This window comes from Plecotus auritus (assembly GCF_963455305.1).
Source record: "Plecotus auritus genome assembly, chromosome: X".
NCBI lineage: Eukaryota > Metazoa > Chordata > Mammalia > Chiroptera > Vespertilionidae > Plecotus > Plecotus auritus.
In genome coordinates this window covers 71,284,512-71,300,983 of record NC_137784.1, presented here as the reverse complement: position 1 = coordinate 71,300,983, position 16,472 = coordinate 71,284,512, and positions in this window count along the sequence as shown.

Here is a 16,472-nt window from a genome sequence, read left to right as displayed (position 1 = left end):
GGCTCAAGAGGACTATGTACAATATCATAATATTAATTCAAATCTAGTGGAAGGAAAATAGAAACTCATATATAAGAGAGAGTGCTTGTATCTAGTCTTTATATGACTGTTGAAAATCCATAGTGTATAAAATAGATTTTTCTTGGGAACCATTTTTTTTTTACTTATGATGTCATTATGGAACCAGAAAGTTTCGACATATTTTAGTTGACTATTTCCAGAAACGTAATCTCTGCTTGGCTATTTTCATCATTCACTTTTCATTAAGTTGGTGACATTAATGTCGAACATTGCCTATCATTTTGTGCTTTCTTGTTGATGAGCTCTTAACTATAATCTATTAAGATGTTCATTTATTTCACTTAAACTTTGTTTCCAGCATCTATTTATATAATATATTTTGTCTCCTGTAACTTGTTCTTTGGTTCCAAACAGTAGGGAACTTAAAATCAAAATGAGTCAGTATTCAATCTGAAAAATAGGAAATCACATTAGTTATACCAGGGAGAAATATTTTTCCCAAGGAATGACAAAATCATTGGAAAGGTGGAGGACTGAATGTCACTGGTAATGTCACTAGTTTTCAAGCTCACTGCCACAGAGAATCAGAGAGATACTATCATGCTGAATTAGGGAACTGAAGGAATCCTTTAAAGATTTCACAGCTCCTCTTCAATCCTGAGAAAGATGAATAGCAGGACAACACAGAAACGTCTTCAAGCAACTAAAATTAGGGAAGTCCAAACATCTGCCTCCCAATTATGTCAGCGGAAGAACATGACTTTTGCTTCCCTCTTCCAAATCTCATGTGAAATCATATAATTTATAAGCTATATAATATAGAAAAAGATGGATGTCTAGTGATCTGGAAAATGCCATTCCAATGTTTCAAACTCTTGCAATGGAGGGGCTAGAATAGAAGGTGATATAAAGGTTGCCAAAAGCCAGCATACAATATTCATCACAGACCTCTTCTTTGGCAAATAGCATCCATGTACAAGCTTCTGTTTAAACTTCTAAGCATCAATAATAGCAAACATCTATTCCACCTAACCTATTGCAGGTATCCCTCATACAAACAAAGGGAGACCTGAAGTCCTATCAGTCACTATACTCATCTCTGTGGGGTCTTAATGTCTTTTCTAGTGTAACCAGGTGCCACTTTCTATATCCTGCAGCCTTAAGACTAAACTGTAAGGTTAAAAACAAACCACTGCCCAGCCAGTGTTGCTCAGTGGTTGAACGTCAACCTATGAACCAGCAGATCACAGTTCGGTTCCAGTCAGGGCACATGCCCAGGTTGCAGGCTTGATCCCCAGTGGGGGACCTGCAGGAGGCAGGAGGATCCATTATTCTCTCTTGTCATTGATGTTTCTATCTCTCTCTTTTTCTCCCTTCTTCTCTGAAGTCAATAAATAAAAATATTTAATACAAAAACAATCACTAATACTACATATAATAGGAGAAGGAAAGAGACCAAAAAAACAACACCACAGATATTATGTCTACTGCAGTATTCATTTCAACAACTCATAGTCTAATTTAGAACTTCCTTTCTTTATTACCCATTTCATGCCCATATGCTGTCGACAAAATCTTTTGCTGGCCATGGTTACTTGATGGTGAGGTAAGCCAAGACTTTATTCCAGAGTTGTCTCAGCTCTTAGTGGCACTGCTGGTATTGCTTTTTGTTGTTGTTGTTTTATTTGTTTTTTTGTTATCTTCCAAAATTAGACCGCTGTATGGGAGTACTAAGAGTCACCCTATAAAATACTTTGGTTTCCAGACATCTTCTTTGTTTTGAGGAGCAGCAACTCTGTTTCCCACTGGTAATCTGTATCAATCACACCAGGCAGTGCAATATTTCAACATGGTGATGCTAATTTTCTACAATGATTTTCATAGAACTTGTATTTTCTTATTCTTATTCTGATTTTACATGATGCCAATATACCTATATTGGTTGTTGAAGTTTTCTGTTTTGATTTCAGGCATAAGTCATTTCAGGCATAAGTCATTTTTCAGGCATAGACTGCCTTTATCTAAAATTAGCTGTGTTGAAATTTTCTACTGAAACAGATGGGTTGGAAAATTTCAAACTCTCTTAGATACATAATTTAGCCTACTTTTTTTCTGATCACCAAAAAACAAAACACAGTCTTAAGAGATAAGAAAGTACCATAGAGGTGGATATTTACTTCTTTGAGAGTACTCCATATTATAGAGAAGACATTTTATAGATGTACCATCATGAAGTAGTCTGTAAGAATATAATTTGGTCTTTTAAGATGTGTTGTTTTTTTAAAGAATATTTTTACTTGTAAGAAATGTGTGTTTTTTAAATGTTTTTATTGATTTTAAAGAGAGAGGAAGGGAGATGAAGAGAGAGAGAAAGAAACATCGACCAGAGAGAAACATTGATCTGCTGTCTCTTGCAAGCCCCCTACTGAGGATCCAGCCTGCAACCTGGGTATATGCCCCAACCCTGGAATTGAACCTGTGAACTCTTGGTGTACAGGACAACGCTCAACCAACTGAGCCACACTGGCCAGGGCCCAAGATGTGTTTTTGACATGTTTGTATGTAAGATGACAATATGAATTTTTTAAACTAACTTATGTATTATCAGGACCACTCCTTTGACTGGCGTTTGGGACATGAATAATTAGGCATTAGCAGCAAGCCTGCTGTTTCTGAACAATCTGCTTTTTTTCTGAACTATTTATTTTTCAACCTGTCATTTACATTAAAATGTTGAAAGCTAAAACTTTCATCCAGAAGTTTTGAAATACAAGATATGCAGATATCAGTACACACTTGAAAAGTTGGCCTGAAGGATAAGTAGAGTTCACCAGGTGAATAGACACATAAGGATGGGAATTAAGAATAGTTTTCATAGCATACACTAGAAGAGTTGCAGAAAGCTAAACATGGAGAACAAGGAGAGGGTATGAAGAAGAGATGTTGGAGAGGTAAATTGAACCAGATCTTCAAGGACCTTGTTAAAAAACAAAACAAAACAAATGGAATTTGCACTATGGCAGGAATATGGAGACTATATTGGAAGGTAGGAAGTCTAGGAGAAGGTTGTTGTAGTAGTCCAGACAGGAATTGAGAGCAGCCTGGACTGGGATATTGGGAGTGGAAATTCAGATAAGTAGACAGATTTAAGAGTTTACTTAGAAGGTAAAATAGATGGTTGAATGGATGGAATGTTTAAGACATTCACTTGGTAGATGGAATGTTATAATCGCAAAAGCATATTTATCTTTGATTTTGTTCTTTGGTCCATAAAGATAATTACAAGAAAACAAAGGATATACACCATATAAGCAAAGGATATCTACCATATAGGAAACCAAATAAACAAGCCATACAAGAAAACAAAGGATATCTACCATATATTCTTTTGCTCCCACTTTCTAATATGAATACACAAACACATTCTGCTCTAAATCCTCTACCCAGTACACACAAATAGTGCACAAAAAACTTTACCTTTGGGTTTCAAATGCTAGTCTATTTACAGATGGGCTGATTCAGAAGTATTTGGAGGAAAGCATGTACTAAAAATGCAGATTTCTGACAAAATTACATGATCATATCAACTGACGCAGAAAAAGCATCCAACAAAATCCAATGCCCTTTTTTGATAAAAACTCTCAGTAAAGTGGGAGTAGAGAGATCATACCTCAACATAATAAAGGCCATATATGACAAACCTATGGTGAACATCATACTCAATGGGCAAAAACTAAAACCTGTTCTTAGGACCTATTATTCAATATAGTATTGGAAGTACTAGCCTCAGCCATCAGACAAGAAGAAGAAATAAAAGGCATCCAAATTGGAAAAGAAGAAGTAAAACTATCATCATTTGCAGATGACATGATATTGTATATAGAAAACCCTAAAGACTCAACCAAAAAACTACTAGATTTAATAATGGAATTCAGCAACATAGAAGGATAGAAAATTAACCCCCAGAAATCAATGGCATTTTTATACACCAATAAAGAGCTCTTAGAAAGATAAACTTTAAAAATCCCATTTACCATTGCAACAAAAAAAAATAATGTACTTAGAAATAAATTTAACTAAGGAGGTAAAAAACAAACAAACAACAAAAAAAAACCCTGTACTCAGAAAACTATAAGACATTGAAAAAAGAGACAGAGGAAGATATAAACAAGTGGAAGAATATACTGTGTTCATGGATTGATAGAATCAACATCATTAAAATGTCCATACTACCCAAAGCAATCTACAGATTTAATGTAATCCCTACTAAAATACCAATGGCATATTTCACAGATCTAGAGCAAATACTCTAAAAATTTATATGAAACCAAAAAAGACCCCGAATAACCACAACAATCTTGAAAAAGAAGAACAATGTTGGAGGAATCACAATACCAGATATCAAGTTATACTACAAAGCCACTGTACTCAAAACAACCTCGTACTGGCACAAGAACAGGCATATAGATGAATGGAACAGAAAAGAGACCCCAAAAATCAACACAAGCCATTATTCTCAATTAATATTTGACAAAGGAGGCAAGAACATACAATGGAGCCAAGACAGTCTCTTCAAGAGATAGTGTTGGGAAAACTGGACAGGTACATGCAAAATAAAATGAAACTAGACCACCTTCTACACCACAAACAAGAATAAACTCAAAATGGATAAAAGACCTAAATGTAAGTTGTGAAACTATAAAAATCTTAGAAGAAACCATAGGCATCAACATCTCAGACACCTCTCATAGCAATATGTTTACTGATACATCTCCTAGGACAATGGAAAGTAAGGGGAAAATAAACAAATGGGACTACACCAGAAAAACAAAAAACAACAACAAAAAACTTCTGCACAGCAAAAGAAACCATCAACAAAGTGAAAGGAGAGCATGGGAGAGCATATTTGGCAATGATACAGACAGTAAGGGGTTAATTTCCAAAATATATAAGGAATTCATACAACTTAGCAAAATGAAGACAAATAGTCCAATTAAAAATGGGCAAAGGAGCCAAAACCGGTTTGGCTCAGTGGATAGAGCGTCGGCCTGCGGACTGAGGGGTCCCGGGTTCGATTCCGGTCAAGGGCATGTACCTGGGTTGCAGGCACATCCCCAGTGGGGGGTGTGCAGGAGGCAGCTGATCGATTTTTCTCTCTCATCGATGTTTCTAGCTCTCTATCCCTCTCCCTTCCTCTCTGTAAAATATCAATAAAATATGTTTAAAAAAAAAATGGGCAAAGGAGGAGAACCAAGATGGTTGCATAGGCAAATGCCTGTATTCGCTGGTTCCCACAATCATATCAAAATTACAACTGAAATACAGAACAACCATCATCCAGAACCGCTGGAAAGCAGGCTGAGTGAAAGTACTACAACTAGAGAAGTAAAGAAGAAAGCACACTGAGACTGGTAGGAGGGGCAGAGGTATGGAACAGGCTGGCCCAGCACCCATGTGGGCTGCTTTGTTAATCCAGAGGGAGATCGCCTCTGTGGAGGCCACTTGGAGGAGCAAGGGGTCCCAGCCCTACATCAGACCCCCAGCCCAGGGTCCCAGAGCTGGGAAAAGAAGTCCTTACAGGCAGTAAGAACTACCAGCTGTGAGAACCAGTGAGGATTGGGGCTGAGTGACACACAGGCTCCTGGAGACCCAGCTGCTCCTCTTAAAAGGCCGGCACTGCGAACTGAATTTACAAGCTCCTGCTTCCTCTGAGCTCCAGTGGCAGGCAAGGCTCTGGGGGACACAGACACATACGAGGAAAAACTGGATTGTCTGGCATTGGGGCAGGAACACAGGGGTGGCTTTCTTTCAGATGGAGGTGCTTGCAGTGGTCATTGTTCCTGTGCTGGGACCCCCTGGGTTGCAGGGCTGACAGGCAGCCATTTCTGTTTGCTCCACCCTGGTGATTCCCTGAGACCCCCACCTCCCAATCCAATTTACAACCCCACCCAAGTTGTGTGCAGCAGCTTTTGCATATGAATGGCCTGTCCTTTCTCAGGCTAAAAACCTGTCAAACAAGCTGCAGCTGGGTAAGGGAGCCCCAAACCTATCAATAAAAGGCCCAAGACCCAGCAGCAGCCTGCCTTGCTTCGCAGCTGGCACTTCCAAACCTGATACAAAGAGAAGGAATCTGAAGATCTCTCTGTAGTTCCTGCTGGGTGGCCCCAGGCAGTGGCTGACTTTGCACCTCCCTGGAGACCCAAGAGCCAGTGTACCCAGTGGTCAGTGTGAGACCATACCAAATTACAACTCTTCACATCCGTAAGTGACACACTCAAGGTGCAGACTCAGTGAGCACCAAAGCCCTACTGAAGCAAGTCCTGCCCCATAAGGGTATCTCCTGCACAGCAGCTCTCCCACTGTAATCGCAGCTGGTCCCCACAGCCAACTGGCCTGGAGGTCAATTCCTCCCAGTGACACCAACAGCAATCAAGTCTCAACTACAACAAGATTGTGCACACAGCCCACAAAAGGGTGTACCAAGAGTGTCCAACTCAGGTGGTTGGCGAGGCTGAGCCACTGGGCCCTCTAGGACACCTACTGCACAAGGCCATTCTATCAATTCAAGGAGACTTAGCAGCTCTACCGAATACCTAGAAATAAACAGGGAAGCAGCAAAAATGCAGAGACAAAGAAACTTGTCACAAATGAAAGAAATGGAAGAAAGCAAACTACTGGATATAGAGTTCAAAACCACAGTTATAAGGTTTCTCAAGAATCTTCTAGAAACCTCCAAGTGACTTAGTGAGGCTTTCAAGAATCTTAGTGATAATGCCAAAAAAATGGAAAAGGACCAGTTAGAAATTAAGCATACACTGACTGAAATAAAGAATAATATACAGGGATTCAACAGTAGAATAGAGGATCCCAAGGATCAAATCAATGATTTGAAATATGTGGAAGCAAAACACACCCAACCAGAAGAGCAAAAAGAAAAAATTATCCAAAAATATGAAGATAGTGTAAGGAGCCTCCTGGACAACTTCAAACACACCAAAACCGAATTATGGGAGTGCCACAAGAAGAGAGAGAGCAAGATATTGAAAACCTATTTGAAGAAATAATGACAGAAAACTTCCCCTATCTGGTGAAAGAAATAGACTCACAAGTCCAGGAAGCACAGAGAACCCCAAACAAGAGAAACCCAAAGAGGCCCACACCAAGACACATAATTTAAATGCCAAGGGCAAAAGACAAGAGAGAATCTTAAAAGCAGCAAGAGAAAAGCAGTTAGTTACCTACAAGGGAGTGCCCACATGACTGTCAGCTGATTTCTCAACAGAAACTACACAGGCCAGAAGGGTGTGGCAAGAAATATTCAAAGTGATGAATAGCAAGAACCTACAACCAAGATTACTCTACCCAGCAAAGCTATCATTTAGAATTTAAGGTTAGATAAAGAGCTTCACAGATAAGAAAAAGCTAAAGGAGTTCATCACCACCAAACTAGTATTATGTGAAATTCTGAAAGGTATTATTTAAGAAGAGGAAGAAGAAGAAAAAGGTAAAGATAAAAAATATGAACAACAAAGTGGCAACAAATACATTATCAATAATTGAATCTAAAAAATCAAACAAATAAAAAGTCTGATGAACAGAATAAACTGGTGAATGGAATAGAATGTGGGACATGGAAATGGAACAGATTGACAATTCTCAGAGGGGACAGGGTGAAGGGGGTGAGGGAAGAGATTAGATAAAAATCTTATATGCATGTATGCAGTACCTATGGACACAGACAATAGGTTGGCAAGGGCCTGGGGCGGGGTGGGAACCGGGTGGAGGGGAGCTATGGATGAGGGGGGGTGGTGTAAAGAGAAACCTCTGTAATAATCTCAACAATAAAGATTAATTTTTGTAAAAATGGGCAAAGGACCTAAATAGACACTTCTTCAAAGTGGACATAGAGAAGGCCAAGGTACATGAAAAAATGCTCTAAGTCACTAATTATCTGAGAGAAACAAATTAAAATGATTATAAGGTATCACTTCACACCCATCAGAATGGCTATCATCAACGAATCAACAAACAAATGACAAGAGTTGGCAAAGATGTGGAGAAAAGGGAACCCTAGTACACTGCTGGTAAGAATGCGAACTGGTGTAGCCATTATGGAAAACAGTATGGAGTTTCCTTAAAAAAATTAAAACTGGAACTCCCATTTGACCCAGTGATCCAACTTCTAGGAATATATCCTAAGAAACCTGAAAACACCAATCAAAAAGAATATATGCACCCCTATGTTCATAGCAGCACAATTTACAATAGCTAAGATTTTGAAACAGCCCAAGTGCCCATCAGTAGATGAGTGGATAAAAATCTGTTGTACATTTACACAATGGAATACTATGCAGCAGTAAAAAAGAAGAAACTCTTACCATCTGCAACAGCATTGATGGACCTGGAGAGTATTATGCTAAGCAAAATAAGCCAGTCAGAGAAACATAAGTATCACATGATTTCACTCATATGTGGAATCTAATAAACAAAATAAACTGATAAACTGAATAGATCCAGAGACATAGAACCATGAATAGACTGATGAATCTCAGAGGGAAGGTGGGGTAGCGTATGGCGAGGAGATATTATTCTTTGAAGGTGCAGTAGGGGTATGGTGAGGAGATATTAACCAGAGAACTTACATGCATATATGCATAGCGCATGGACAATAGTGTGGAGAAGGCTTGGGAGGGATGGGTGCGGGGAGGAGGGGGTCAATGGGAAAAACAACACACATACACATAAAAAACACCAAAGTGGACATCTGTAATACTTTCAACAATAAAGATAAATTTTTTAAAAGGTCTTCTGATAGGCATTTAGTATGTGACTGCAAGAGGAATGCAGAATAGTGTCCTAGCTGGTGAACTTGCAGAGGGTATTGGTTCCATTTCAATGATTTTATTTTCCATTCAGGGATGAAGAGACTGAATAAAGTATTTTCTCCCATTCATTGCTTTGCTCGACATAACTGTGAGGGGAGAATCAAACAGAACCAAAAAAGAGAGTTCATCTAAAATGATGGCCTTCTTTATAACTTCCATTACCTCTTATAGGAATGCCAACTCTTTTCTTCATTCATTCAAGAACTTACTTTTGATACAATTAAATGTTTCACCATGATACACTTTATGTATGATAATAATCCCATAATTCAATAATGTATCTAATGTGCTTATAGTAAGTAAAACAAAAGAAAAAACCTTTTTGAGGAAGTTCAGAACTCAACTATTTTGTTCAGAGGGAGTACAACATTTATCAGTTACTGTAATTATGTGTTGTTTATTATAATCAATGTTTGTGTTTTAGTTATTAGTGAAAGTCCCTAATGTGATGATAAAATGCATACATGCATAATGCTTCTTTTTAATGTATAAAATTTGATAATTATTGAAATAATTCTTATAATATTATTACCACCCTGCACTAGCAATATCATTTCATTAGTTACAGAAGCTGTTTGTTTTTTTGGGCTCATTTTATGTACTTTCCCCATTATTTGAAAATTAAGAATTACATTTGCTGATTGCAGGGTGGGCATGAATTGAGAATGTAATGGGAAATGAGATTGAGGAAATGATGAAATGCAGCAAGAATAAGGCTTTTACAGTGAGGTGGTTTTCCTGGCTTTTGAAGACCATCTTCTAAACACTAGCCTTCTAAACACTGTTCTAGTGTGAAGCTAAAGGTGTGCATTAAAAATATATCTCTTCATTCATTCATGTCGTTACATAATTTTAAGTTCTAGGATTTTGCCTTGGTGATTTAAAATAGCATAGAATACTCAAGTAAATGTTCATTATTACTGATGTGCCTTAATAGTGTGGAAGAAGTTTGTACTTATTTTGGTCTTACCTGGTACTATGAAATTCTTCCTTAGCCACTTGTCATATGATCTTATCTCTTTTTGCTGTGTTAAAGTTTTGCTTTTCACATTTAGATCTATACTCTCTCCGAAATTAATATTTTGTGTATTGTGTGGGGTCACAGTATTGTGCTTGATTCAGCTTACAAGAGATGATTGGGTACACCTCTTCCCAATTCTATTTTTCATGACATCACAGCAGTAGCTGGATTACCTCTGGTGGAAGTCTTTACACCACAGAAATTGGCAAGTGCTAAAAATCAGGCCCCCTACCCCCACCCCTAGAATATGGGTTGTTAAACATTTCCTGTCACATCACTTGAATTAGGAATCAAATTTTGTCTTATTTCCCATATGGAGAACCAGTTGTCATAGCATCATTTAATGAATAATTCATTGACTTGTAATACCACTTCAGTTATTTACCAAAACTGTCACTTTAGCTGAGCTGAAAAGAGCCAAGTTGCTAGGTATTGGAGTAGTCAATTAAAACAAGCCAAAATGAAAGTAACGGTAAAGATTTATTATTTTGAAATGTTTGTATTTATTTTAGAGAGCGAGGAGGGGAGAGGGATAGAGAGATAGAAACATCAATGATGAGGGAGAATCATTGATCGGCTGCCTTCTGCATGCCCCCTATTGTGGATCTAGCCTGCAACCCCGGGCACTTGCCCTGACCAGGAATTGAAATGGTGACCTCTTGGTTTACAGGTCGACTCAACCACTGAACCACACTGGCTGGGCAAAAGTAGCAGTCAAGACTTTAATAACTTCTTCTGACAGTATAAGCAAGAGGTTAAATCAGAGAAAGTGCCAATGCCTTTGTTCTGTTTTCCCCTATGGAATGGCACACAGGTTGAGGGTCATGTGGATCAGCACAGATGTGGGGAGCATATCACTGTCAATGGAGCCCTGAACAAGAGGCACCTGCAGCTTTCTGGACCTGGGGACCATGGGAGGTCGAGAGGAGAGGGCCAAGAGTTGAAAAGAACTGAATATTGAGTTAGAGGAGAGAAAAAGTGCTTCCAACCCCATCAAGAGGTTTTGGCACAGACACCTGAAGAAGGCCTTTCTGAAGGCCTTCCAGAAACAGGTTTTAGAATAAAGGCACCCACACTAAAAATGCAGGTATGTGTAGGGGAATGTCAGGCCAGGGGTCCCGAGTTCACTGACTGCCATCTAAGTGCCTTCAGTGATTGCAACGGACTGGCTGTGCACTAAGTCTGGGGTGGAGAAGGCAGCTTTACTCCATGAGGCTTGCCAGGCACAATCGCCTATGGTTGTGATACGGCAATCAGTGCACAGGAATTCTTCCCGGGGGGTCGTGTCTCAAGGAATAGAAGAATGAAGCCGTGGACCAGAGGAGTTCAAACAAGGCTGGAGTTTATTGCAAACAAACACAGGCTCCCCACTCAGGGAGGGGATCCAAATGGGTTGCCCCTGAAGCATTCTGTCGGAACTTCCCCTAATGTCTGCTAAAGGACAGCTCTTTGTCTATCTGTGCTGCTCTCTGATTGCTTCCTGGCCTTTTTGCAACATTTTGTTTTGCACTTGCAAGAAAAACATCCTTGTTTCAAAAAACCCTGTTTTTCTGCTACCCATCCTGTTTTTCTGCTGAACTGTTTTTCTGCAACGATTCCTCCTTCTTCCACCCCTTACCCTATCTAACTAATTTTGCTTTAACTCCTTTCAGTTGGACTGAAAAATCACACTTAGGATTTTTTTTTTTTTTTTTTTTTTTGCCTTGAGCTGGACTCCTTGGGTCTGTTTCTTTATTATTATGCTACTTTGTTCTATTTTTCTATCTCTGGGCCATCACTAAAAAATATAAATTTATAAATCTTTATATGCTTTATATGTCTGGATATCTGGAGAAGTGATTCCCTTTTCCTTCTCCTCTTTTTATTCTTCTTTATTTCATAATGAACACGTTATTTGGACTTACTTTCTTCTGTAGGAACATCATGGGGAAAGTGCTTCAGAGGATTTTATGCATTTATATCAGCCATGTATTACCCCAGTCCAAGGTTATGTTGATTTTTTCAGCTAATAAGTCCCTGGGATATGCAGGTAATATAAATTAGGATTCTAAATATAAATGAGGTAAAATCCTAGGTGTTTTGATTTGTCTATAGATACTTTTTGGTTGCTGTTATCCAAAGCCCAGGCTTCCTGCTATCTCCCTCTGTTGGCAGGTAGGGTTTTTCTAGTATTGTGAGTCTCTGATTATTGTCATTTCATTCAATATCATTTTGGTTAAAATGTTGTTGAGATATCGTAGGAACTTAACTTGTTTATATCAGTTGGCTGATGGTAAAATTGGCTTTATTATACATAATTTCTCTTAAAGTCGCAGAATCTACCAACAATGTTAACTGAGGATTTACTATTCTCTGAGGATGCAGCCTTCTAAAGGGTCCCAGTTTTTTCAAATATTTCACTTTTAACTTTCTGTCATGGGCCCCTGCCCTATCTGCTGTCCCTGCGTGGATGATGGAACATGAGTTATTCTTTGCATACTATCATGTTCTTGCAGTCTATTTTAGTTTCTTAATTTCATGTATGGTGAAGGTTGGGTTCTCTAAAAGTCTCAAACAGGGATTCAGCATGAAAATAATTTATTGAGTGAATGCTTTTAAGGAAAGAACCTTAAGGAAGAAGGGGAAGCAGGATAGGGAAAGGGAAAAAAAACTGAGCAAAGCTGTGTTCTTAGGTCAAGTCTAGCTTTGACTTGATCCTCAGTAGAAGGGGTAGGAAAGGGATGTCTGGAGCATAAATCCAATCATAGAATGGTTTGACTTTGAGACAAGGGTACTAGAATTTTTAGCCCCATCAGTCATAGAGATATTGGGATAGAGTGTATAACCTCCCACATGAAGTAGCTCTTGTGGGCCAAGGACAATTTTTCCAAGAATAGAGGCAGCTATAGCTATTAGTAGTTAATATTCACAGCATCTGGGGAAATGGGTACATTGGCCAGGTAAAAGGTATCTGAATGGTGCAATAACAACATTTGCAATAATGTATGGTGTGCTTCACTAGTTTGGTATATCAATATAGTATCTCTCAACTTTCATTTCTACAGTTGATTGCTCATTTCATTTATAAAATGTTTATCTCCCACCAGAGGCCTCTTTTTGCTAGTGAATCATTTACAAAGACTATGAACTAATCAAAGGGCTCTTGCTTCCAAAAGCCACAGAGATAGAACTGGAACTTTTGCCAGCCTTACTGTCTAGTACAGTCTACATACGTATTATCAAATTGCACAATCCATCAATCCATTGGTTCTACAGAACCCATTGATGGAATATTCACTACTGCAATGATGTCCTTGCTCAGCCATATGCTTGTTAGCACTGTTGTGTGCCCTTTCTCATTATCCAAGGTAACATCTCTTTTAGCCTTCCATTTGTGCTTTGTCATTGTTTCCAAAGCAAGTCATTCTATAGTGATGACTATGTCCAAAGGGAATTCCAGATAGAGCAATGTGGTACACTCAGCCTACTGGTCTACCTATGTGACTAAGTGAGGTAACTCAACTGAATTTCCCCTTAATAACCAAAATCTGATTCTGAAATGATTTTCTGTCTCTACCTCTAGACCAGGGTTTCTCAACATTGACACTATTGACATTTTGTACTCGATAATTCTTTGTTGGAGGGGAAGCTGTCTTTGGGTTCTATAATGTTTAGTAGCACCTCTGGTCCAAAAATGTGTCCAGATATTGCCAGATGTCCCCTCAGGGTCAAAATTGCTCTGGTTGAGAACCACTGTCCTAGATGTAAATGAGGCTGCATAATTATAAAAATTACTTAGCAGCTATCCCATTATACATTTCTTATTGTTCCAGTCGTTACATAGCCACTGGAGACAAGTGGCTACGTTTCAGTCCCTCATAATACTTAGTATACTACCCTGTACATACTAATTGATTACTTCTTTGCATATATTAATCTACTATTTATTCTTAACATAAAATCAATCTACTTGATTTTAAAATTCATTAAACATGTGCTTCTGAATGAATTGAGAGTGAAGTTCAGTCTGGAAAGAATCTGTTATTCAAATGTTCTCATCCAAATTTCTTAAGTGTAATAAGTTGTGTGTTTTGTAGTTTTCTGCCACATAGGTAAATTTAACCAAATTAAATGTCTTAAAATCAAAATCCCAATTTCTATATAGTTTTTCTTTCATGCAATGAAAATATGGTTGAGTATGTTTATCTATATTAGGTAAGCATTTATTTTTGTTTTTATTCAGTTGATTAAATTTTTACTGATCAGGGAATATTAGGAATTATGCTCAAAATATTCTGGCATTGCTCTCTCTTGGCAATTAAGGGACAAGGCCAACTTGTTGGTCATCATAAAGTAGGTGAGGGGAGTGTTTATTGAAGGTGGTGATTTTAAGAGGCATGAATTTAAAAGTGGGGGATGAGTTAAAAAAAAAGAGAGAAGGTAAAGGGTGAGAGGTTTATCTTCTATTTATAAAATGGTGTATAATTTTTTTTCAGGTCATAATCTTTATGGTATTATCTTAGTTGAAGAATGGTTATATCAGAATAACAAGTTTTTATATTAGTGAGTGTCTTCAATAGGAAATAGAGTATGATTGCAAAAGTATTAGGGCAATTAGAAATAATGAATAAAGAAATGAAAATTCCCTATTCACAATTTCTCTTTATTTAGAACTCAGTAAGATTGGCTTAAACTATAAAATACAAGTGTTATTTTAAATATTCTTTAAATTTTATCAAATCTATATGAAATGTTGAAGCAATTGGTATAATTGTAATTTATATTACTTATCTGGTCCTCTATAACAAATATAGGAAGATTCTACGATGGATTTTAATCATAAAGTTTGTACAAGGGCAAAGTCTCACAAAATTATAGCAAAAATGTTTAATAGATAGCAGAAGTAAGGGAATTTACAGACTGTTCTAACCAAATACAGCAACATTTGATGTGCCAGATTGGTGATGGAACTTTTAAATGAGATTCTTGAATCTCTTGAATTAATTGAATATTTCGTGCAGTATTTTATTGGGGTTCTGCCATTGTCATTGGGACTCTAATACAGTAGAAAGAACAATTGACCAATACTAAGAAAATAATTTCTTGTCCATGTAGACACTCATTCACTAATTATATGACCTTGGACAAGTTACCTTTCATGCCTTAGTTTTTTCATCTGTAAGATGAAACATAAATTCCCTCTATGAACTGTATTTGATTAGGAAGGAAATTTCCCCATATTATATTCTGTCTTTCATCATTTAAGATCCACATTTGTTTAGAGCCTCCTGTATAATGGTTTATTCCATCCAACTACTAGGAACCATGGTGTCTTTCTCAATCTTAGCTGCATTTCAGAATCATTTGTGAACCATTTTAAAACTGCAGATTCCTGAGCTCCACTTTAGACTTTAGACTTCCCGAACTAGAAAATCTGAGTGTTGCACTGTGGATCTCTATTTTAAACAAACATATAATTCCCCAGGTGCTTTTTTTCTTGTCTGTAACTGAATTGCACATAACTTCTGTAGGGCATGAAGAATAATGAGTAAATTATGTAAAAAATCTTACAACCTAGCAGTTGATAATAAGTTTGTACTGAATATAAAGCAAAAGCATATATATACTGGAAGCCCAGTGCATGAAATTCATGCATGGGGGGTGGGTCCCTCAGCCCGGCCTGCACCCTCTTCGATCCGAGACTCCTCAGGGGATGTCCAACTGTGAGATTGGGCCTAAACCAGCAGTCGGACATCCCTCTCACAATCTGGGACTGCTGGCTCCTAACCGCTCACCTGCCTGCCTGCCTGATCACCCCTAACTGCCTCTGCCTGCCTGCTTGATGGCCCCTAAACACCTCTGCCTGCCTGCTTGATCACCCCACCCCCTTTGCCTGCCTGCCTGATCACCCCTAACCTCCTCTGCCTGCCTGCCTGATTGCCCCTAACTGCCTCTGCCTCAGCCCCCACCACTGTGACTTTGTCCAGAAGGAGGACCGGGCAACTGGAAGATGTCAAGTTGACCCGTTCTAATTAGGATATTACCTTTTTGTTAGTATATATATATATATATGTGTGTGTGTGTGTGTGTGTGTATATATATATATATATATATATATATATATATACACACACACATATATATATATATATATATATATATATATATATATATATATACTAACAAATATATATATATTACAAAATTATTAAGTAGAGGATGTGGGTTTTGAATTGGGCTGAAGTTGGAAAGGGCAGGGGGTGATTTCCAGGAGGAAAACTTAAAGTAGTGATGGAATAAAGATGAAACAATTGCAGGTGGCTTTTACTGCAGTGAATTCTGATCAGATTAGAGAGAAAGATCAGCAAAAAATAGAGCTGGGCTCCCGGCTTCTAACTTCTTTAGTTGTTGATTGTTTTTTTGCAAATTAATTTATTAATTTGGTTACATATAATGGTTTAATCACATATAAGTAATATAGTAAAATGTTTCCTTTTCTACTTCATGAAATAATCCTATCTAATAAAAGAGTAATATGGAAATTGACCATTATTCCAACACAAGAT